The sequence below is a fragment of the Thunnus thynnus genome, chromosome 5 (genome assembly GCF_963924715.1).
Source record: "Thunnus thynnus chromosome 5, fThuThy2.1, whole genome shotgun sequence".
NCBI lineage: Eukaryota > Metazoa > Chordata > Actinopteri > Scombriformes > Scombridae > Thunnus > Thunnus thynnus.
In genome coordinates, this window is record NC_089521.1 from 17,663,236 (window position 1) to 17,688,437 (window position 25,202).

Below are 25,202 nucleotides of genomic sequence, written 5' to 3' on the forward strand. Positions count from 1 at the left end.
CTGCATGTGTCACAAAGGAGGAGTCCTCCCCAAAATCCTCCTGCGCTGTTCAAGCTGACCGAACACATTCTTGTTCCCATTTTAAAGGCTGCTGCTTGGAAATACCCTCTCACACCCCCATAAACAATAGATTTTCCTATTTTGCTTAATTGAGATATCACCCGCAAATCTGACAGCTCACACCAGCCCCTTCCTCAGGCTGAGAGAAATCTATAGGAAATGGACGGAAAGAAGAACATAAATGGCAAAGAATATCATAGTAATAATAATAACAATAATAATCAAAATATAAGACAGTATCTTTAAGGTTATCATGCCTATCTCAGAATGTAGAAAACCTCAATATTCACTGCATCTTTCAAACTGATTAAATGTTTCAGTGTACAAATTGTGGTAAACATTCATGTTAATGTTTTTCTTCTTTTTTAAGATAAATTAAGACAGCAGAAAGAAATAAAAAACACACACAATATAATCCAAGTTGCGGTGGAAGCATCAGCCAACTTCTTTAAATGCTTCCATTAAGTGGAATTATCTTTTCCAGACACATTTTGTATGAATGCGTCCAAAAATCCCCATTTCATTTGGATTGCATGGGGTTTAATTTAATCCTTTTGCTTATTAAAAAAATAAGATGCAGCATCTTTAACAATAGAAAGGCTAGTCTGCATCGAACACAATGGTTAAGGTTAAATTGAAGGTTGTGTATACCCTTTGCTGTGTTAGAGAGTATTCATATTCAAATAAAAGCAGACATCACTGGTTCCTATTGCATAGCAATGTGCAATTTTGCATTGTACGCACAAAGCAAAAATGCAATGCAGAGTTACAGTTTTCTGATATTAAAAACGAACAACAATCTTAACTCATTTTTTATTTCACAGTTTGTCTGCTTAAATTGTTAAAGGGTGGGCAATAATTTACTCCTATCTAAGTACTTAACGCCTTTCTAAGTCATATCTGATACTTGTAAACATTCAGAAAAAACAATGTAAACTGTGGAAAATATTATATTAGTCATAATTTTTCACACATTTTCTCACTGTCAGTCTGCTAACTGGGGACACTTAACATAACTATAACAACATCCTAGATCTGAATCCTTGACATTCTTTAAGTCATTCACATGTTGTTCATGATGTTTTGGACATTTTCAAAAATGTGGGTCAAGATTGAACATGGGATCCTTACAAATAATTCAGAGAGATTCTTCCCATTTTCCAGTAAAGTAATGTTTATGGAGCCTGACGTGTGAAGTAAAGTGGGACTCCTGATAGATGAGGAACTTGAGGAAATCTATCCAAAAGAAGAACCTCCATCTGAGCAGCTACTTCATGATCAATGTACTGTATCAGTTCATGACAAAAGACAAAACAGAAGAACCAAAATATCTTGAACATCTGGATAAGACTTGTTACTATAAAGGATATTCTATGTATACTTACAACATAATGCTAAAATATATGCATTTAAGCTCTCAAATTCAAATGAAACATTTGTTTTATTAATTTGTATAGTACATATATTTTATCTTAATGTTGAAAATATCAGTCAATATTAAACGCACTTAACAAATGCAGTCCATCACTATTGACAGTGATAATGCTGAAGCGCCTATAATTTCAGCTGAGTTTGCTCATCAGACAGCAGGAAGAAGATGTTTGTAACTAGTGTGCAAAGCAAAATTGAGGATTTTTTTTCACTTAGATAATAAAGGTTGAAAATTTGGGGGGGGAAAAAAAAAAAAAGGTTCTTCAAAAACATGTCATGCATTTGGTTGTCAATGTGAATTAAAATGATATCTTCAGACCAGGTAGTAAAAGTTGCCTGCTACTGCATTGGACATCATACATTTGTCTGCTATAGTTTCACAGTGCAATGCCAACAACAGGATCAAGGAGCTCTAGTTAATCACATAACCAGCTAACTTCAAGAATGCTGCAACTCCAGCTTCAACAGAAAATGACATTTCCAGCTTTAGTCTGAATTATGTTTTTTGGTACCATAATGAGGAACTGTTGTTAATTAACGTATCTGGCAAGTCGCACAAATGTGGGCGCTGAATCTGCATCTTCACTGACCATGAATTTTATTTGTTTTGCTTAAAATATTTGATCTTGCAGTACAATATCCACTACTGCATTATTTTTTTAAAAATGTGGTTATTTTTAGGTAGCAATTGGTTATGATATACATGCATGAATACAGAAAAAGTCTGCATTGACTTTATGCACAAGACTGGTGTCAGTCCTAAACTTTGTACGCTGACCATCCATCCCAATCTCCCTGCGACTCAAGTGCAATGTATAATGTAGCACAAAAAAACCTCTGAACAGAAGTTTTTTAGTTAATAATTACATTTATTAACTTATTTATCACAACACAGGCAGTGATTACGTTGTTCTTCACAACGTAACCGTGCAAACAATTAAGTAACATGTGAACATAATCTCTCGGAGACAAAGTTGGCACGTGAAACAGCAGTTTTAATCCAGGAGGAACTAACTTCACAATGTCTCCATGAGCTTAACCATGTAAGTTAATTACATTGTAGTATTTAAGTTAAAACACCACACAAATATAAATTAACAAAATTGCTTGTACCAACAGTGACACACAAGCCTCTTAATACCAGATATCATATAATGGTCAACAACTTGCCAATCATAATAGCAAAGTAGTGAACTCTGTTGTCTTGCACTTAAGTGAATCACGCCTCCAAGAAAACTGCAGGGCATGATATCGATGATAGTATATCTCTTCCTATTATGGTTGATTAAGTTCACATCCAATATGTTCTAATTACTGGCAGTGCAATTTCATTTATTAACTAACTAATCACAAATTAGCATCTCACAAACATGTTTGACTTTATGTTCTAAGTTATAAACAAACTTGTGTCAAGCTGCTACTACTCACTTCTATACATACACACACACACACACACACACACACACATACTGAATTCTTACCAGTCCAAATAACCTCCATTTTAGCCTAGAGAGGCTCTACCTTCTGATGCATTGTCTTTCCCATCCCCCTGTCTTTGTGTCTGGGGAAAGTCACGTGACTGTTGGGAAACAAATAATTTCATTGGCTATATTCAGAGCATGTCTAAGAGGAGCACAGCAGCTTGTCTTGGGAGTCAAGAACTAGGTACAATGTCTTCTGCGATGGGATGGCCAACACAAATGGGCTGGCGCACCTATCCAATTAACACCCTGCCTGCCAATCCCTGTCAGGTCACACGCTGACTCCCATGGCATGCTCTACCTGTCTCTGCTGCTCTCAACACATGCCCAGCTCCAATATAGAATTAACGCCACTTTTCACCTGGTCACGCTTACATGCCATAGATTAGACTGGTGCAGCATGGAGATATGCAAGGCACTCCAAATGAGGGCACCTGGGGTTAAGATTTCAAATGCAGTGGGGCTATTGTTTTGCCACTGCTTTAATATTAATTAAACTCTGAGGTGAAAATGTTCTTTACCAAACTACCTCTTAATTCCTCCACAAGTGAAAACCTGATAAGAGATTTTATTTAATGACCACCTGGATGTTACAACTTATCACACCAGTTAAGACCTTAATAAGACCAATAATCTACTGGGGCTAAGTGGTTCTTTTGTATTGTAAAATTTTGAAGATATATGCATTTTTATATAATACTACAAAGCCAAAGGTTTCTTTTTTTTTTCATTTTTTGCTTCTGCCCTAGTCCTTAAACAAAACATAATGCAAACGATTAGTAGCCCTGCCAAAGAAACCCCGCATTTTATTCAGTAATATTTCTCAGAGATCATATCAGCTCATTTCTGCACATATTTTGTATCTGTAGATTTATTTGTATTTGCTTAACTAGTCCAGCTACGTAGAGTTCAGGAAGGCGAGTTTAACATAGCTGAAGAGGTTAGAAATACTATTTCAGTTTCATATTTGTAGACACAGCTGTTGTGTATTGTAGCTTGCATAACATCTGTCAGATTTACAGTATTTGCACTGTAAAGCTAATGGAAATCATGGTTGGTTAATAAATACAGCTGCAAGCAGCATTTTGGTGGGCAAAAAAAAGTTCAACCAGGTAAAGTAATGATAAGTATTGACCACTTCCCTGTTTGTGTCTACTCTGCCAAGTTTTAGTCCTCGTTCATATTGAACTAAGCTTTATCCTGGTGGCAACATGTCTAATGATATGCATGCAACATTTATTTGAGTATTAGGCTGGGTTTTTCTTGTCAGAAGTTCCCGAACATATGGAAGACATGACTGAACAGAACCATGGAGGACTCACATGTTTTGCTGGCCAGCAGGTGATGTGCTGCTTACCTGAATCAGGGCACTGTGGAGAAACAAGTGCAACTCATTCTCTAGTCCAGGCGTTAATTTAATACTGCAAAAACAAAAATGTGACCACTAGGGGACAGACAAATTCCAAAACATGCTGACATATGATCACCTTGTAAGTTGTCATGACTGTGTTCGCAAACATGTTTCCACTCAGACATCTCGCAGACAAGGAGTAACATTGTCATCCCGTTTTAGGCGTGTTTCTGTTCACCTGACAGAAGTAAATACAGTATTCAGTATTGTCCTCTTTACTTGGTCTTCATCCAACTCCTGACAACTGATAGAAATGACTGTGTCTTTGATTTTTCACAATCTTCACCAGCTAGTAGCTAACTTTATTCAGAGGGTGTATCTAAGCTAAAATGAGTTGATGAGAACTGTGAGACTCAACCAGTAAATGTGAAGTTTGTAAAACCAAAATGATGAACTACAAAAGACTACAAATCACCGTAGACCTGCGAATGATAATTCTCTGTGGTTTTGTCACTGGAAGCAACCACTTGAACATTATATGTAGTCCTTTGATTCTATGTTAATATAAAACATCAACTAATGTAAGTTAAAACAGTACACAAAATCTCGTCACGGTTATCTATACAAGATGCTGCTATTAAAACACTGTCCTTACCTCTGAAATACCTCTACTTCCTTTCTCTTCCTATACGTTTCAAGACATAATGCTAAGTATTGATTACTTTCACTGTTGATTAAAATTGAGCTTTTTTCAAAAATTTTTCCTCACTTCATAATTACAATAGTGCTAATTGCTCATGAGTACAGAACACATAATGTGCTAAACTATGAGCATTTACACATGCAGAACTATGAAGTTGACATACACAAGATATTGGTTGCTAGAGTTGCCAAATTCACTGTTTATCAGTTTTCAGCTGTTTTTGAGATGCTCTGTCCACTAATGTACAGTCTACTTTGACAAGTTAAAAGCACTTTAATGGGTTTATACCATAGACTGTATAAAAATATGGAGGTAGTTACCGTGACGTCACCAGCTGAAGAGCGGTTTTGAAGCTCAAAGTTAGCCACTCCGGCCATCGCCATCTTGGCAGTGCATGACGCTGCCTAACCCCCAGCCAATCAAAAATGGGAAAAGAGGCGGGCTGAATGGCTGAAACAAGCCACCTAGCGGCTAGCGGACCTGTCACTCAAAGCAGCCATGTCCTTCATTATGCATAACTTTACGGTTTAATAAAATTTAAACGAGTGAGTTATAAAAAAATTCACCCCCCGTACAGTTGTCATGAAAGGGGAAATTAGCTATAGAGACCTAAACTGTTTTTTGTACCAGGCTGTAAACACGTTTATTTCTGTTGTAAAGTTGGGCATTTTAACAAGGAGGTCTATGGGGATTGACTCGCTTTTGGAGCCAGCCTCAAGTGGCCATTCAAGGAACTGCAGTTTTTGGCACTTACGCATTGGCTTCATTTTACAGCCCCAGAGGTTTTCGCTTGGTTTATACCACCAATCACAAGTAACTATGTCACTGTAGGCTGTACAAGAGCGGTGTGCAAAGTTTCCAGTAGGCTATATTATTATAGAATATACTGTACCTATGTTTTTTTTATTTAATACTTAAGAAGAAGCAAAATAAACTCATAAGTTACGTTTCAACAGACTAATAATGATTACAGCCATCCAGTAACTGATATCGAATCACAATTAAACAAAACAAATAAAAACTGCAGTCTTTGAAGATGTCACATGAAAATATATGTAAATCATTCAATTATACAAACTGAACAAAAGACCCAAAGATAGATGTGTTTACCACTACACTGAAACTTACATATAATCATTGTATAATCTATGTTTCAGTGTAGGAAATCCTGAATGGCAGGCAGGTTAAAATTGTATATTAGGACTCATCAAACAGAGTTCTGATCAACTAGGTAAACTTTGCAAGAATACCTAGTTGATGTTATATAAACAATTAACAGCCATCCCTATAAATACAAAGTCTAGTACAATACTGTAGACACAGTGCAAAAGATTTCAGAAGCTAGGTTTATATGTAAGGTTTTGCAAATGCAGTGATTCCAAAGTTCTTCTTCTCTTGTTTGAAGATATAGTAAGGTGTACAATGAGCATGTCCTGTCTGTCAAAGACCTGGAAATTTACTTATTCAACTTTTTTTTTACTTGTGTATCTTACTTTGGGGCATTTTTGCTAATTAGACATGTGTCTAATTTCACTCTTGCGGTATCTGCAAGAAAAAAAAAGTCAATTATTTATATGATTTAACCTAAATTAAGCCATGTAGACACATACAGGTCATTTTCTCAAAGCACAATATAAACGTTAACACGTTTGCTGAGCAATATGTGTTAACGTGTGTAAAAGTGTTACCGGTGATACACGGTGTTCGGGTATCCATACACCGATTACATTCCTTGTCCACCACCCTTACTGTCATTTTGCTTTTTCTATAGAAATAAAACCCATTTGGTTCATTATCAAGTATCGGCGCCCACGTTTATCAAATAAAAAAACTAATTTGTAAAATACTAAGCGTGTCATCAATACCTAGTTGGACAACGGAAGCTACAATTATTGACTGAAAATGTCTGTTCCGTGACCATCAGCAGCAGCAGTAGCAGAGTAGCGGAGTGAGACATCTGTCCTCCTTCCTCCTTGGTTGGGAAGCTGGTGAGGGATCATGTCTTTACACTAGTGACTCCTACTGGTTGGTCATGGTGGCTGCACAGATGCAGGTAAGGTTTAGGGACGGTAACCTCTGGATGTGTTTTCTCCTCTTGGTAAAACTCTTAGTTTCCAGATGAAAAGAAGCAGCTTATGACGCCATGTGTATTGGAGGAGGCACATGGCCATCTATATTGTCCTGAAGACAACGGTGAAGTTGTGGCTGACAAAAACAAAGCACAAGAAACGGGAATCTTGGTCAACTCTCAAATTCTCCTGTCAGGGTTGTTGCCTCAGAGAAATATCTCCATGTGATTTGCCTAACTTGGCCAGAGAAGGATAACATTATATAGGCTTGTAGCAAACAGTCTAGCCATGTTTCCATCCAAATATTGTAAAAGCACAAGGAGAATAAAGTTGGCAATGTTGCAGAACATTGTATCAGATTTGTTTAAAATGTTCTCAACGATGGAGCTCTTATAAAGTGAAGTTGAAAAATTCTTGGAGACAAATTTATAATTTTTTAAGTTCTTTTATCTCAAACTAGTCAATCTTCCTAAAAAGTAATAATGGAGAGTAACAAAATAAGCTTCTCTAAGAAATAGACATTAAGGACTATATTTTCTAATTTTCAACTTCTAGGACAGGTGCCAAAAATGTACTTTAATACTCTGAAAATATTCCTTATTGATGAAAAACTATAGATTTGTAACCAGAAGATTATCTGCATCAGCCAACTGCAAAGCAAAGCACAAATCACCAAAATAAGTGTCTACAGTGTTTCTGAATATCTGAGAGGATTCTGTGATTACTACGTTCAAAACCAGATAAATGAGTTTTCTTTTGTTGGGTTTGATTTTGCGACATCAGACAGTACTAGTGCAGTGCTTGTTCTAAACGTGTTCGGAACAGGCCGATTGTTTGGTCTCCAGCCGCTTCTTCAACACATAGAAAAAATAATACAGTTAATGTGAGGTGTGAATGATACACCAACAACATGAAAGAAACTAACTTTCAATTATAAACAAGATGTTATAAATAATAAGTATTCTATTAGTAAATAAATGCTCCTTTTCTCATTTTAAGTAAAATAATGTGCATCCTAAAATAAAGTGGATTGATCATGTTGGGCTCTTAGATCGTTTATTTTCTGTGTAAAGGATATTTTCAGCTCGGATTTGAGTGAGTATGTTTGCTCCAAAGATTTGTGCTTTGTCTGTAGTGGCGTTTCAGAATCTCCATGGTCTTGGAGCATATGAGACAAACTGGTTCTGAACTGCCCGAGGAAGTATTTGCTATGTTTTACGCATTACGCACTACAGTAATTGTGTATTGGGCTCTGAGCGATTCCAAAATGCGGGTGACATACGCTCAACAATGTACCTGAACACCTACTGTGTAGTCACTCGCTGCTGCTGCTGATCTACTAAACGTGCTGCTAACGTTACACTTTCTGTCTAGACAAGGGGTAAGACATGTCCATTCTTGATTAAATGCTCTGTTTTCACTGTCTACTTTTCTCTTTTCTCTAACATGTGTCACACCTCGTTTCTAGTCTCTCCCTGACATGCTGGAGTCAGTTGGTGGAGCCCTGAAGCTCCACCCTGCTCCTGCACAGAGCAGAGCGGCTCGCCGATCACTGGTTGATTCAAAGTTTATTAATATTAAACGTATCACATGTCCAAATTGCACCTCACCCTCCCCTTGTGAGCATGTAGGAGAACCTACGTTGGCCGTGAAACTTGCGAAAAATGTGAAAGGCCCTCTCTAGAGCCAGTGTTTGGTTTGCCCATTCTGAGCTACTGTAGACACATGGCAGTGCAACATGGCGGCCTCTATGGAGGAGGACCCTTCTCCCTATGTAGTTATAAAGGCCTCATTCTAAGGTAACAAAAACACAACAATTCTTATTTTGAGGTATTTATATACTAATTAAAATATACTTATGAATATTATCTTCCATTTCTGCCAAGTCTGTTCCGCTAGATGCCATCCGAGATGGTCCACACTGGACCATTAAAATTTGTTTTTTAATCATACTGTACAGTAATATCTGGACCATGGGTTTTTAAAGTAGTATTGTTTCCTATATACAGCAATAACAATGCTGTGGCAATTGAGAGAAACTAAATATACTGTAGATTTTAATGTGCTTAGTTACAGTACTGTGTTGCCAGCATCCTTGCTCTTTTCGTTCTTTAAATACTCGCCAGATCACCAAAATGATTTAAACCATTCAAGGTACAATGGTAGTACATGTAATTGTAAACAAATCATTAATGAGATGATCAGTAACATTTTCTTTATTGTACACTAGTACTTTGTTGTTTCTGTAACTTGGGAGCAGGTGAAGAAAGTAACCCCCACCCCCAACACCATCCCCCTAAAAAAGCCTCAGGTGGTCTTGTGTGTAGATAAGAGTTGGTGGAATTTGATACATGACTCCATGTATGCATGTGTAAAAATTCAATAATACTTTAACCATGGCTTTTCTCTCTGTCAACTTGAGCGAGAGAAATATCATTAGGCCAGGTTAGCCAGAGATAAATTTTGCTATCTTGGGACTTTACAAACCATTAACATCAAGCAAAGACGTATCACTTTCCAGGACTGAGTATTGTATGTGAAAGGCTACACTCACCTCAGTGGATCCCAGTGGATATTAAGCTAACAGTTCTGGATTCCAGTGGACATCTTAGCAAAGACATCCTCTTTATTACACTGTAAGTCAATGGCACAAATATGATCTGGCTTTTTAGAGGACTCAACCCAGCAGCTTTGTAGGAAGGGGTGCAGCTTGTCTACACTGCATGTAATTTGGGAATTCTTTACACTGTATTGTGTACACTGACGGGTTTGTGATTTGTTTGCACTTCATGGGTGTCTAATTGATTAAGATTAAAGGAGGAAGGTTTGTCTGGCTGTCGAAGAAAATGCCTGGCTGATTTGTATTTGCCGTGCCCCTCCTTTTTAAGTGCAAGTACACCCTCTAACTACACACCTAACATGAGCCAACACAGGCCACATGCTGGTCTGCATGCTGGTTCACATGCACCGCATGACACAGCAACTGAATAAAGCCATCACTTACTTACTGAACAACTGGGCTTGTGGTGTTGCTCTTTCTTCCAGGGTGCTGTATGATTTCCGTACATACTCCTACTGAACATACTCTGTTCCTGTTGTTATTTACAAAATTGAACTGAGTTGGAAAAATATCACTTTTAAAGGCCATCTTTATATGCTTGATGTTTATTATTTATCCTTAAGGGATTTATTTTATTAAAAACAAAATTCAATAATGAGATTAAATAATCTATAGACGAAATGAAATGACAGTAATAGCAAAAGTGATTGTATTTGACAATATTAACATTGCAGTGAGGACTACGTCATATAATTGAATGAGCAAAATCCCTGAAACTGCTTTAATTAAACCATACATTTGAGGGATGAAGTGGATTCAATAACAAAGGAAAATATTATGTCAAAGTCAGAGAAGTGGTTTTATTTTCCGCAGCAAGCTAAAGCTAAACTACAAAGTACAAGAACTGAATCCTGTCCTACTTCACTTGCTTTGATAGTGGACCACCGTGTTATAAATAATGTATTAAAGGGTTTAAAATGCAGAGAGAGAGAGAGCTGCTTTCAGAAGAATGAAAGTTCCTTTACTAGTGCATGAAAAAAACATGTTAACTCTTTGCAGTCCAGACCCAATCTGAGTTATAAAAGACTTCATATATTTTCTTTTGTATTGTCCAGGTTAAGAGAGTGTTTGGTTTCCTTTTTACAGTTTGTGGTAGCTTATTTTTTCTGCCAAAAGGTGTTTGAGGCCTACTGGGACCACTTAAAAGTTTATGCAGAGCACTAGCCAAGTTGGACAAAAAAGCCTTGAAGTATACACACACTGGCCCCTTTCTCAGAACCTCTCAGCTCTGGCTAGGGGGAGTGTTGTTGGTTTATGAGAGGGAAAATAGCCCCAGCCTTCTGCAAAAGTGAAATGGGATTAAGGCCTTTGTTCGGCCCACAATGGTGAGGGGAATTAGCAATAGTTGTAGGCACTTAGAAGAGCTCTCACACAGAAGCTTATCCCAGATTTTGCACAATAATCATTTGAATATCAACAGTGTTTTGCAACTACAGCGCTAATGTATAAACCTCTCTCTCTTTTAGATATCGAAATCCCCAAAAAGGATTTTTACCAATGGCTACATCACAAATATTCACACTCTTAATGAAGAATCATATTTTTAAGTGTCATTACGCTTCATGTAGCAGAAAACCAAATGGTATTTTAAAAGTGGTGAGGAGAAGTTAAAGTTTGGGACAGATGTTTTTTGTATTTATATAAGTCATGGCTCAAGCTTTCTATATGTTTCTATAGGTTTGTTGAGTTAAAATTGAATTAAAATACACATTTAAGCAATTCAAGCACAGTTGAAGGACTCTGTCTTGTATCCACTAGTGTTAAATCAAACATAATGGATGTTGTTTTACAATATTTCAACACTGCTACCTATATTATTGCAACATTCAATAGAACCTTTCAATATAAGGAATATTATCATGTACATTTTTATAGTGTATTTTCTATTTCTTGACATTATTGCTGATCTTATATTCAAAATAAAAAGGTAAGTAGCTGTAGAGTAAGATTAGATTTCAAAGTTATAAATATTGTAACAAAACTCGGAAGGAAAAAGGAGTGCGACAATGAGTAAATTAAAGTTTGAATTGTATTGGATTTTTTTAAAAGTACATTTAAAGTACTTTTCCTGCAGGTTCATATAAAACAGTGATGTCATATTAGCATAGAAACACAGGATCCCACACTTTCACTTTGACTGCATCCTCAGACTTGACTTGGTTCAAGCGGATGCACTGACAAGCATAACTCTCGCAGAGGAGGAATAATTCAGGGATTCTGCCTCAGTTGAGTCTCACAAGACTGGCCTCAAGGAGTGTGATGGCCTCAGCATTTTTGCCCACACAGTGAAAACGTATTGTCCAAATCACAAAACATTGAGTGAGATCAGCAGACTTGTCAAGAGGCCCTGGCTTGAATATGAATGATGAGAGAAGAGCAGGGTGGTCCTAGTGCTGTTTTGGTGTTAGGCAGGTGAAAATAAGCTCAACTGTCCCTGCCAGCTGCCCATCGCTAAATCAGAAATAGGAGTGCAGAGTTTACCAAATTGGATAAAGGGGGGGAAAAAAGCTCTTTAGCAGTTTTGTAAATTAACTCCAGTACACAGAGTCATCTGCAGACGTTGGTGTAATTGTCTAAATGTATTGAATCTCTCTGGCATGATAACATATTTTAAGCCCCAACATGTAATCACGACGCCGTCTTCCTCAAATTAGATACTTCAGGTAGCACTCATACTGAAATGAAAAGGCTGAAGGTGGTTTTTCAAAGTGAACCCATGCATGCGTTTTCTGTCAAAATGAAGAAATTAAGACATAACACCTCCCCGTCTTTCCTGTCCTTAACACATGCACGCACGCTAGCTCAATTCACTCGAGTGTCGGCATAGTTTCTGCATTCAACTGGATACAATGATGCACAAGATGAATAAAGTTATCTCTGCAGCTGAATGGGATGTTGGTGGTGGGAGGGAACAGGGAGGTTCCCTATACGCTTGGCCTGAAAGGAGCTCAGCTTTAAGGGCCAGAGCTGCAGGGTCAGGGCCCAGCTGCTTTTAGGGGTGAAAGGGACACCAGCGGGCTGGACTGGCTCAAGAAACCTAACAAAACCAATCGTGTCAAATAAAGACATCCCAGATTGGACGTTGACAGATCCCTTCCCGAAGTTGCTGAACACACTTCACACATTCAAACTTTGCTCTGGTTTGTATCTTGTGTCACAGTCAGTGTCCAATTTCACTTGTTAAGTTAAAGGTATTATCTATAAATCTATATTTTTGGTTTATTTTTTTTTTAGTTTGTTTTGCTTTATTTTGTTTTGTTTTTTTGCGCTCTGATACTTTGGTGAAATCAACATTTCTACACAGGTAGGATATATTATTTGAATCATTTTATGGTGCCAATATGTTTCGTTAAACATAAAAGTAGTACTCAGATTGTGATTATAAGTGACCCACGAGATCAATATAGTCAAAGTCCTCTATGTTTTTAACTTATTTGTCATTCACTTTCATTCTTTTAAAGATTTATATGACCTTGTTCAACACAAATGTTTGATCTGAGATTTGGAGGATTATTATCAGATGGATATGATGGTTTTTATATGTTGAAATGATGCTAGGTTTATCTTACTTTGGAGTGTGTTGTGTTGATGGTGCTGCTATTTGAATGCCATTTGGAGAAAAAAAAGAAGAAGATATTAGGCCTTCACTATCTGTGAGTTTACAAATTTCTTAGGGTGCAGAAATTCACTAAGTTTGAATTTGTGGGGGGTAAGTAGCATAATAATTAGGCCACATTATAAGGAATTGATGGTTCATTTTCCCTGTCAGCAGTAGCAGAGCTTTGCCCAAAGATGTGCCGACCTGTGCAGATGGGGTTCAAAGCCAATTTCCATGTTAAAAACTCCACACGCTTCAGAAATCCCTGACTGGCTCTTGTTGATCAGAGTATGTGACAAGCCTGTCTTTTAAAACAGGTCTGCTCATGTCAGTAGATGGAAGTGTACAACTGTACTACAAACAGCCTGGCCACGTTTGAATGTAGTAATAGTGTTGTTTTCATGCATAGCCAGAGGCAATGACATAAAGACAAAAGATGGCTCTAGAGTGTGCTGTCAAAATGGGAAATATGGCCCATTATATGTGTCATACAGTAATTACACAAACTGTAAAAAGTAGTCTTTTCTTTTTTCTTCTTTTTTTTTTTTTTTTAGTTTTCCTCTCCCTTTCATCAAATGTGTGTCAAGTGTCGTTACAAAGCTTTAATTCTTGCCAGAAAATCAGTTCAACCATTCATCATCAGCTCACATTTAAATTCATTTTCCTTCAGGCTTTTTTTTTTTTTTTTTTTTTTTGCCTATGTGCTGAGTTTACTCAGAGACAGAAAATCTGTGAGAAGAATAAAGGGATCACTGGGATGGCGGGAATCTGTTTGACGAGTTATGAGATGAACCAATTTTTAAAAAAGGAGAAAAATACAACTGCTAAGTATCACCCTCCTCAGCTTGCTCTGGACTGCAGCGTTTACGTCACTCTTTATCTTGCTGTCGACTGCTGCCTGAATGCTGTGTGTTTGCGCACATGCACAGACACATACTTATACCATGTATTGTGCATGGAGGGAGAATTTTACTTGTAAGTTCTTCACATAATTACCATGTCCCAGAAATGTCTTCTTTTTTTTTTTTTTTTTTTTTGGGTAAAGCCATCTATCTTAATTGCAATCACATATTCTTCAAGAAGAGAGGCAACTGGAGAACAGTCTCATTTTTTAGACTTTGTTCTTTGTTCACTGTTATCACACGACTCTGTGTAATGGTGTCTGTGCTATAAGCTGCTAGCCTGCTGCTGTGCTGGATATATTATATCCATTGAAATGCCTGCTAGCTGCAGAGTATTAAGCATGGTGAAAACACAATCTTGGTGGGGTCTGTGCGACTAACAATAGATAGAGGCATGATGACTTATTAAACACAGCCAACCTGCAGCATGGCTTTTCTCATTACCTTTTCAATTCCCAGCCTATAAAGCCTATGGGTCTGGTGACAAAACTCTTGCCATGTAATTCTCTCGCAGGCTGCTTTCATCAGCCGATTTCGTGGAGAAATATGAAGCTGATTTTATCTCACTCTATAAATTCACAAAAGGCCCTCAAGTTGCCCCCATGGAAGACATACCTCATCTCAGTCATGTGCCACCACTATTGCTGATCCCAAGCATTTGATAACACTACCTCTCCTTTTTAATGATTTGACAGGCATCAGACATGAGCCCTGTAGACACAGCATTTTTAATACACCTTTCTTTGCTTGTTTACACCAAGCTGCTCAGATGAAAGAACATATCTATCATCTCTCTCTCAATAAGTGATATATATTAAAACCTACAGCAGCTTTCCGTTGATATCAATTGTGCACTGTTGTTACCCGTAAAAAGGTTTGCAGTTGTCAAAATAGTAAACTCTTTCAATTCTATAGCTTAATTTTTATAGAATAAATAATTTAAAAAACTTGCTGTATTTCATCAGTATAAATCTCAAGCATAGTTGTTGTCCTCTACAAGTCTTTGTTCATGCAGAAATTGTTTCATCAGTACACAAAACAGGTAAATAACAACAATTCGCAGCTGTCAAGTCGCATGTAAATTACAAAATGACATATTACACAAATTACAAATTGGTTATTGGGGAACCAGAGGAAAATAAGAAATAATAAGACAGTTACTGTCATTTATTGTTAGATTGAATGTGTTTTACCCAGTTGTATTCACATTCCTCTCATCTACTGTACTTCTCTCATGTGGTTTCTGGCACATTTGCAGTATCCTGGCATACAGCAGGGATTGTTTCCTTTGAAATGTTTTGACTATGGTGTCATTTATAAAAACTTTCATCATGCATGGGTACCTAATCAATTGAAATTCAGCTGCCTTAGCCCCCAAGCTTGGGTGTAACTTAGACCAGCTTTCATCAGCTCAGCCTTTTAAAAATAGAAATCCTGCTATGATGAAAATTTCAGTTTGAAATGGATATTCAGCTTCCCCACTGTGTTGTATTTAAAGCGAGAGCGGTTTAGACAGCTGATTGTAAACAAAACTTGTAAGTTTAAGTTTTTATACTTAGTTTTATTTGCACAATATTATGTAATTAGCACTGCGAGGACTTGTTTGTCTCGATGGTTAAAATTAGTAGAGATGTTTGTGGTTTATGATATGCCTGTATATAAACAACAATGTAGCCCGCGTCAGTCTGAGCAGTTTATAGAGTCTGGTTTTGATCAGCACATCTTGGAGAAACATCCCCCCTCAGTCCTAATTAGATTTCCTACATTATAATGTTTGATAATGCCTGAAGGTTTTGGTCCCTTCTATCAAAACATTTCTGCAAATATTCCCTCCTGTTAACTCTTTGTGGGCCTGTGTTACATAATTATTTCATATTTGCTATCTTCACCTCCATAGGGAAAATATTATCTGCAATAATCATTGTCATCATCATGATTCTCTTCGTGGTCTGTTGGCTCCAAATAAGTAATTTAGTTGTAAAGCAGCTTCATTTATTTTGCCTATTCATTTTTCTTCCTATCATATATCTAAATACAAATCTTCATTTTATAACTGACAGCTTATTACCTCTGAGCACATGCTGATAAATTTAATTCCAATGAGTTAGCCTCCATTTTCGGATCCCATTATCCACTAATATGGCAGCAGCGTGTGGGAGGAGAAAACTTACAGGACAAGGAATCAGAAAATAAAACATATGTCCTTACATATAAATATAAATGTTTTTAGCTGTGTACCTTTCAGTTATTATTATCATCATTATTATTATTATCATTATTATTATTATTATTGTTATTATTATTATTATTATTATCATTATTATCATTATTATGTGTCATTGCACATATGCAAAAACTTACTTTATTACTTTTAAAGCGTATCTGCCCTTTTTGAAAATTAACATAATCCATACTTGTTTTATTTCATTTTATAAGGTAACAAAATTTTTATTTCAAGGTATTTAAAATGTTAGTTATAAAACTGTCCAAGTTTGGAGCACAAAAATGAGCTGTGATTTTCAAATTTATTGGGTTTTTTAATTACTTTTTTAAAGAGAGAGAAGTTTTTCATCAAACCAAATTGCAGCAATGCAGTTCTTCAGACCCTCAGTTCAAGCAGAACTGTGAGTTTTTTATTTCTCAAGTGAGACTTTTAGTGTTTTTTTTGTGCTTTATGTTTCATGTGGAAATATAAGTCCCTTTTTGTAAACATATATACCTTCCAAGAGAGCGGCATTATGCTACTGTTGGGTCTATTTTGGAGAAGTGAGTAAGTAAGTAAACAATTATTATTAGCTTTGATGTTGGCCTGAATAGCACTCAATTAACAATGTGGCTAATGAGCCCATTAAGGATGAAAGTGTTCTCAACAGGTATGAGAGGATACTGCTGTTTTTGGAGTCTCAGTTCTCAGCATTGAATGCAGCATGAATAACGGTGCTCTTTCTCAATCGCTTCAAAGGCCAAACCTCTACAGCCTAGAGAGCAGAGTTAAATAAAGGTTTGCTTGCAATTGAAAAAAAATATAGATAGATAAGTATTTTAAATGTGACAAATTTCAGAACAACAAATATCCTATTCAAATATATTTTTTTATTAAAGTAATGTCATGAGTGTGTTGTGAATAAATATCTCTTTTGGATTTTTTTTGCAGCATGATGCCTCATAAAACATGAGAATTAATGTGTATGTTTTTCAAATTTTAGCCAACTTTGCTTTAATTGCATTTTAGTTAAAATAAATATGAGCTTGCCTCAGTCTAATTACTCTGGAGAACAAATAGAGCTCGTCTGCTGTGAGGACAGAAAGCTGAAAGAGAGACTGTGAGTTATTCTGCAGCCCCAGCGTTTTCTCTGAAGGACTTCCCACTGAAACGCGCTGAAAGCCTCATGCGTGGATTATTTCCACATTATTTGCTGCTGGATTCCAAAAGTTCTCGTTAACTGGCAACAACAAATCTTTTATAGCGAGCTTTTTGTTTGACTATTTGTTTTATATCCAAGAAAATATCTTTTTTTTTCAATCTTACTTTATAAAACAAAATGAAAATATAAGAAAATAAATTTAAAAAATGTAATAAACTATCACTTCCCCCTTTTTTAACTGTTAAAAAATGTGACCTTACAAATGATCTTGCATGTTGTGGCAACACTGTTAGATGGCTCATCTTTTCATTGTGACTTTTCATTCTCTGCAGTAAAGCAACAAATGAACTCCTTCTACTAAATATTTAAATCTGCCTATATTTATATGCAGGTAGAAAGCAAAATTATTTCTAAAAGGAAAAAAAACAAACCCTGCAGAAAAAATGGCATTTAAAAACAGGCAGTGTGCACCAAAAAAATGACAATAAGTAAATAAAATGATATAAGAATATGTTGAATGAATTTATCTATTTGTAAAACCTGCTTGTCTGCAGAAGTTTCAGAATGTTATCAGGAGTTTCAGCTCAAGAATAGCTTGAGGTGTTTTGAGTGTAAATCCGTCTAAAGCTGCCAGCACTGACATACACAGCATATGCTAAATACAGATAAGAGTATTTTTAATAGATCTGCAAAAAGTCTCCCCACATAGCTCAATGGATGTGCTTTGAATGTAGTTGATAAGTTGGCTTAAGCTGAATGCTGTATCCCAATGCAACATTGTGCTACTGGGTGAGTCCATCACAAACTAGCCTTCCAGTAAAGACCACTTCCAGGGGAGGGATTATAGAAAAGCCTTCGAGATCAGCTTCATGTCTTACTAGAGTTTCTGATTATAAATAGTGCTATGTTACAGGAAAAACTAGGCATTGCCAAGGATCATATGGAAAAATATATTTAAGCCATTTATTTACCTACAATGTCAAACCAAAAAGAAAGAGTAGTGTGAGGGACATTTTTCAAAATTTCCTTAAAAAATATTTTATTCTCTTTAACTCAAAGATTTACATGTTTTAAATCAATTTTAAAATAAATTCACAACCTACAAAAATAATCTGCTCTGAGAAAAGAAACTTCCCCTTTTTTATGTGAAACATTCAGAGTGAATCTGTGAAGTAGAATCAATTAATAAGAGAAAGAAACCTGCAGAAATAAATTTCATACGTTACAACCATTATACTCCCAAAGTTACCATGTGGTCAGACTCCTGTGTATTAATTTATGTCTGCACTCCAAGTTTGGTGAACTCAGGTCACGAACTTTGCCTCTTATTATTTAAAATGTGAGGGAGGGGGTGAATTCTGTTACTTCCAGTTGTATTTCTTTACAATGATTTGTCTCCTTTTAAATCAAATATAAATTCACAGTTAAACTGCCTGACGTGAAGAAAATTACCCTGGTTTACCATGGATTCAACTGTGATAGATAGATAGACAGACAGACAGATAGATAGATAGATAAATAGATAGATAGATAGATAGTATAGTATAGTGTAGTAAATGTTGACTGTCTTTGTTTCTCTTTAGCTCTCCTCAGGTCATCTGATTATGTGGCTGAAGAAATGAGGGGCAGATAAGCCTCTTTTATGCTTCCAAGCCACTTAAAGAGCTGAAGCACCAGTTTCTGTTGCTACACTGCGAGGGAAGAAAACAAGTCATTTGTATACTAACTACAAAATGGCTTCTCTCTAAAACGTCTTCCCTCAAATCCGAAATATTTGAGCTCTGGCTTCCTCCTTTGAGTCAGTTGAAGTGCCTTTTTTTTAAAAAAAGTAAGGTTCATTTTGACTTTGGTTTGAATAAACATTGTTTCCTTTATAATATATAATAGTTGTAATTTTAAAATGTTTTTGATACAGAAATATTTAATAACAGCCTGCTTTAATTCATTGTTATTCATTATTTCTTTTTACTTGCCATATTTTACTTCATTATAATTAAATAATCTTTTGACAATTGTGTTTCTTATTTCTAAGTAATTAACTCTAGAGTAAATGTTTGTTCATGTAAAAATTTAATTGACATGACTTTTGATGCGCTGCAAATAAAATAGAATCTAAAATTGTATTTTATTCAGTAATATGGAAATGTCCTCAGTTCCTGCTGTATGTCATGAGGGCATCTCTTCTCTGCCTTCTTAATAAGGTGGTTCTGCAGGCTTCTACTGTAATATATTTCACCAATAAAGCAATTCCAAAGCCAGCCTGGCCTTTTGACCACCACTGAGAACGTGGAAAGTAGCAGGCTGCCTTTGCTAACTAGGCTTACTCTCTAATATTAGATACCTGTCCCCTGGCTTTTCAGAGGGGGGCTTAGCAGTTGATATTTTCATTTGGTCCTGCCAAGATGCGACACCCCCGCTTTAATCTTGTGTTTGACGTTAAGCGCTCTGTTCATGAAAAGTCTCAGTGAACTTCAACCTTAGGGTGGTGCTGTCATACAAAAATGATGTGGTGGGGGAGTGAAACTGGCTGGTCTATCCTTGACCTCTCCCATTGGCCTGCCAAAGTCTTTCCCCTGCCCTTCTTAATCAGGTGGGACCCTTCCCTTTTAGAGTGGAAGATAGTATATTCTCTGCATCCAGCTGCAGCTTTTATATTAACTGGCACAGATGTCCTCGGATAAAGACGTAGCAGAGAAATGTTGATGGAAGAAAGCAATGCTGCTTTGTGTGTTTTCTTGGGAATAAAAAAAAATGAAACCTTCAGAAATCCATAAAGAAAACTGTAGATTACTGAACATTTATACACTCAAAATAAAAAACTAAATATTAAGAAATAAATTCAGGAATGCATGCTCTTTGATACTTCATTTTTTCCCTTAATATTGACATTACTAATTTAAAAAAAATCCAACATTAGTGTTTGAAAAATATTGTTGATAGGACAAATTAATGTACTGAATTTAAACTCTGCTGCGGAGAGGCACCATTTCATCTCAGCTCTGTAACATCAGTACACATGTGCAGGTATTAAAAATGTTTGAAAATATCAGAAGGAAGCTACGGGCAAAGTAAGAGTAGACTAATGAATTTCTTATGATGGGTAACTACCCCTTCATTCAGCTGCAGGTATTGTGGCTGCTTCCGTGTTAGCATTTATTGTGATGTTGAGGACAAACAAGCCACTTCTCTGCAATCGTTCAGATGAGTTTCCCTACTGATTGATGTGTGGAATCAATTGCTCCCCATAGCATCCATGTCAGTCTATTACCACACTGCCTGGTAATGATAGGCTGTTCCCCACAAGATTATAGAGCCCTGTCACAAAGCAACAAAGACTTGCTTTCCTGTGTCTGACCTGGTCTACTATAATTGAGAATGGCTTCATTTTACTCTGTAGGTAAACAGAGAAAAATTACAATGTTGATGGAAGGATGTCTTTATTATATTTAAAATAGTGTTTTTTTATGGTGTAATGTGTTGAATTATTAATATGATCAAATGACTGAATAAAAAGCACATTTTTATTGCAGTGAGCCTTTAAAGTCTTAAAAAATATGTATGACTTTTGCTGGAAACTCATATATATTTAAAACATTTTTTTTTCCAGAGAGATTGTTATATTTGCCTTTTAAAATTGAAAAAAAAATCCATATTTCAACAGTCAGGATGAAATGAAAAAAGTCCACACTTTCCAATGCAAACATATTTGAAGTCATCAAAACAACAGGTGTTTTCTCCTAGAAATGCCCCTCTGTGTAACTGTCCTTTTTTTGTCATGTGAATACACCACAGCTCTCTTACTGCCAAGCTGACTACCATCCAAACCAGCAAGTGCCAGCAGCACTGCAACTCATTTAGTTTGTGGCCCAGAGATGTACCGCACAGCCCTGATCCTGATTACACATGATCAAAGATGAGTTCTTCAACAATTTGATTACTTATTTGAGCTTGAATAAAATCGACATGGCCCGGTGCTGCGAAGTGTTCCTCTGAAACGACTAATTGAAAAGAGTTTTATAATGGTTTAATACAACAATTGGCATTTTCTTCAGGTTGACCTCAATCATTGGAGTAGGACTACAGTATGTGCTGCATTTAATTACCTACAGTGAAATTTGATTATCAGAAAATATGGTGCATATCAAGTGATTTCCTGCCCTAAGTAATATTATTCTGTATAGTCAGAGTTGGAGAAAGATGACATGAGAACTTCAGTCAAGACAAAAGGCACAAGCTAATGAGACTGGTTAGTGATTCAAATTTATGGAAATTTTATTAATTACAGACACCTATCTTTCATCTGTACCATTTGGTGGTGAAGTAATTAAAACCAACAATGACAGTCCCAGCAGTGGAAAAAGCAAACAAGATCAAAGAAAGCGGGAGCAGTCAGGAGAAAGTCCTGTATACTGAACTGGGCCTGGCCGTGGGCAACAGGGGCCTCATTAAAGTCAGACTGTGTTGATCATCAATTAACCTGCTTTGTTTTGCTTCTGATTTAAACTTGCGTAACACTGTTTTTCCCTCTGCGCTCCAATGATTAAGGTTTGTGTATAATGTTTGGCTGGAGGTGACCAAGACACATCATACAGTAAGTTCTGCCTCGTGTCACGGCCGAACGTTTGATTGGTTGATTGGAGGATAATTGACCCAGTGGAATTAAAAGGCTTTAGTGTGGAATAGTTCAAATAATATGATTTTGTAAAGAACATATTTAGGCTTGTATAATCTGCTAATCATTCTCCAAGACGATGGAAGTATTTTGTAAATAAATGTGAAAATATTTCAAATTGGTGATCTTGAATGTTCAGCAAACCCTTAATTTGGTCACTATAATGTTATTCTTGGCATTATTCTTATATTAGCTACATAAACTGAGTGCAAAAGTTAACGCCATCATGCTTTTTTTTGCACCGCCATTCCTATATGACATGTTCTTGTTTAAGGCACCAAATCATGTTTCAAATTATGTAAAACAGAACAAACATATGATACAAAATAAGATTTTTTCATACACACATCACATGAAAGTTCAGCGAGGGTTTCACAGCGTTCAGAGCAACCACTGATCAAGATATTTAAGTTGTTTAATTGACTCAAACTCTGCAGGGAAGATTAGCACTCAAAGCATATGGATAGATCACAAAACCTTGCTGCTGACAGAGAGACCCTGCTATATGGGCAACAAATGGACGGCCAGCCTTAACTTTTATTATGAGCAGTGGAGGTCATATTTAAAATGAGAGATTAGCTGCTCATCACAATATTGGTGGATTATCAACTACCTGCAATGAAAGCAACCCCTGGCTCTGGGTCGATAAGAGTTTGACTGCATTTCGAATTAATTTTCCTCAGCTTAGAGAGCCGGACTCCTATCTTGTTATTGATCACAGCGTTAATCCATAACCAAGCTCATCCTTTCCCCCACGGAAGGAGCAGGAAAATATAAAACGATCACTGTGGAGGACTCTTGACTCCGTATAAAAACTGGAACAGACGCAGAAGTGATTAGAGGTCATTATTTAAGAATACATTCCCAGAGTATTGTTTCACGTGTCACTTCATCTCATATTGATCTCTATTTGTTTGTGCTTATTGTTCCTTTTCCAACTTTATACCAACATTTATTTTTGCTCTGTATTCCTTTGGTCTGGGTTGTGTTTATACATGACGATTGATTGATTTCCCCGACAGCAGGAACACTTCACACCTCAGCTGCTCTCTCTGTTTGTCTTTTCCAACAGAGGGACCTCCACTGCGGATGAAATTTAGCCTCGACCTCTAACCTTTGGGTTCAGCGTTTGTCTCCAGTCCAGTGACCACAAACAACTCCTGGATTGCTGTAAATGTCAGTGCAGCGGTGTCTCCGCCCTCTCCCCTGTGAACCATAGTGCTGCACTCAACCTGCACTAATAGGACACTTTCATGAGAGCTCCATTATGAGTTATGCTGTGTTTGATATCTCAGATTTCCTGCCGATAATGCCTCCATAAACTGAATGACTGTCAAACAAACAGCAATGAGTTTCTTTTTTTTTTTTTTGATGCTTTCTTAAATATTCTTTCAATCAGCTCTTCAAACCTTAAATTTGCCATCACCAAAGCTGAAGGAAGTTTATAAAATCTTGAAATGTGAAGTATTGTATGAATTCAGAATTTTATTTATTTTTTTTGGAGATTTAAGATGGAAAACTTTAAAAAATATAGCCTAAAGAGTGCAGGACGAGTTGCTGGAAGTGACCTATTTAGCACACAAAGCAGCTGGTTCCATCTATCATAAGGCTCGGTTATAATAGATTGTAATTCATGTTCTGAAGACATTGGTTGTAATGCATCCCATTTTGAAGCACTTTGGCTCACCCTTCCCCCACCTATAAACACACACGCTCCCTTTTTCTCCTCTCCGGGCCTCCCGAGGTTGGTGTCTCTGCGTTAGGACTCTATTGTTGCCTACCGCTGGATAATGCCCTTATTAATTGTACCTCTTTGTAAGGTGTCAGCTGTAGCCTCAGATTGAGATGGATGGATCTCTGGAGTCTGCTCTCTGGCCCTCCACAGACGCTCTATCTCTGCACAACACACAGATGCAACAGTGAGTGCTGCCACACTATGACTAAAAGCTGAGATAAAACAGGCATTTTTTAATTATTCCGCCACAAAAAAAAAAAAAGGAAACATGTTTCCAAACTGAAAAGCCTATTTCTGTCATTGGTGAGGTGAGCTAGCATGCGATGTGTTTTAATTATCTGAATATCTGAGCAGACGATCCATAGCAGTGATGAAATATCTTTTTTTTATTGATTATTTTAGTGTGTTGCAGAAATACTGGTTAATTAGGTGGATTGAAGCCTCCGTGAGATCAACAGCATTAACATCAAATCCTTTCCCTCTCATTAAAGGAAACAGAGTCAATTTAATTAATGCATATTAATCCCCGCTGATGCTCATTTTAGGAAAGCGTGGCAGTTTGGACGTCAGATTCATCCGTTTCAAAAAACTCAGGTTTGATCACTTTCTGAATCAACCTCAGTCTGAACATTTTGACAGCATTTTTCATCATCTTTAGCTCCCAATAATTGAATTGCAGGTGGGGATATTGTCTGTAGATATGATCGCCAACAATGTTGCAAATTGGATTTTTTTGTGTGTGTTTACCTATTAATGTTCAATTAAGACTATAGGTGATAATTCATTAATGTAATTTATCGTCTCTTGATATAATTGTGTTCACAATAAATGCCCATAGCGATATTATGCTTCAGTTTTTGTGTCTTAATAAAAAAAATATACAATTTAAAACATCAGCTTTAATGGAGAAAACATCAATTTAACTTTATCATGTGATTTTGCACATTTTAGTTAATACACTAATAGTGAGAAAGACTGTGATAATTATGACTATTATTTATTATCCCCCCTGTAGCTTTCATTACATTGACTGGCTTAATTTCTTGTTTGACTGTTCCCTGCTGTTTGCTCTCTTAACACGGCTTTATGAATGTCACTGGATGCCACTTTAAGTGACTCAATCATCATGATCAGACAGTTAACCACAGTGGGTGAAGTTAAATCAAACCACCTAAGAGCAAAATTATCACAGAAACAGCTTCTTCTCCAGTGTTA

General features: G+C 36.6%; 1 long non-coding RNA gene across 5 annotated transcripts in view; it reads left to right on the forward strand.

Annotated features, from left to right (window-relative positions):
• Window positions 1–24,830, forward strand: part of LOC137183001 (uncharacterized) — a 100,443-nt gene extending 75,613 nt beyond the window's left edge. Inside the window, exons 6-9 of one of the 5 annotated variants that reach the window (XR_010928405.1) lie at window positions 21,373–21,662; window positions 21,762–21,826; window positions 22,126–22,171; window positions 23,325–24,830. This is a non-coding gene — a long non-coding RNA (uncharacterized lncRNA). Of the gene's footprint in view, window positions 1–21,372; window positions 21,827–22,125; window positions 22,172–23,324 lie in introns of all 5 variants that reach the window. The other 4 variants (XR_010928404.1, XR_010928407.1, XR_010928406.1 and 1 more) reach the window with 4 other exon arrangements.
• Window positions 24,831–25,202: the final 372 nt, after the last annotated feature.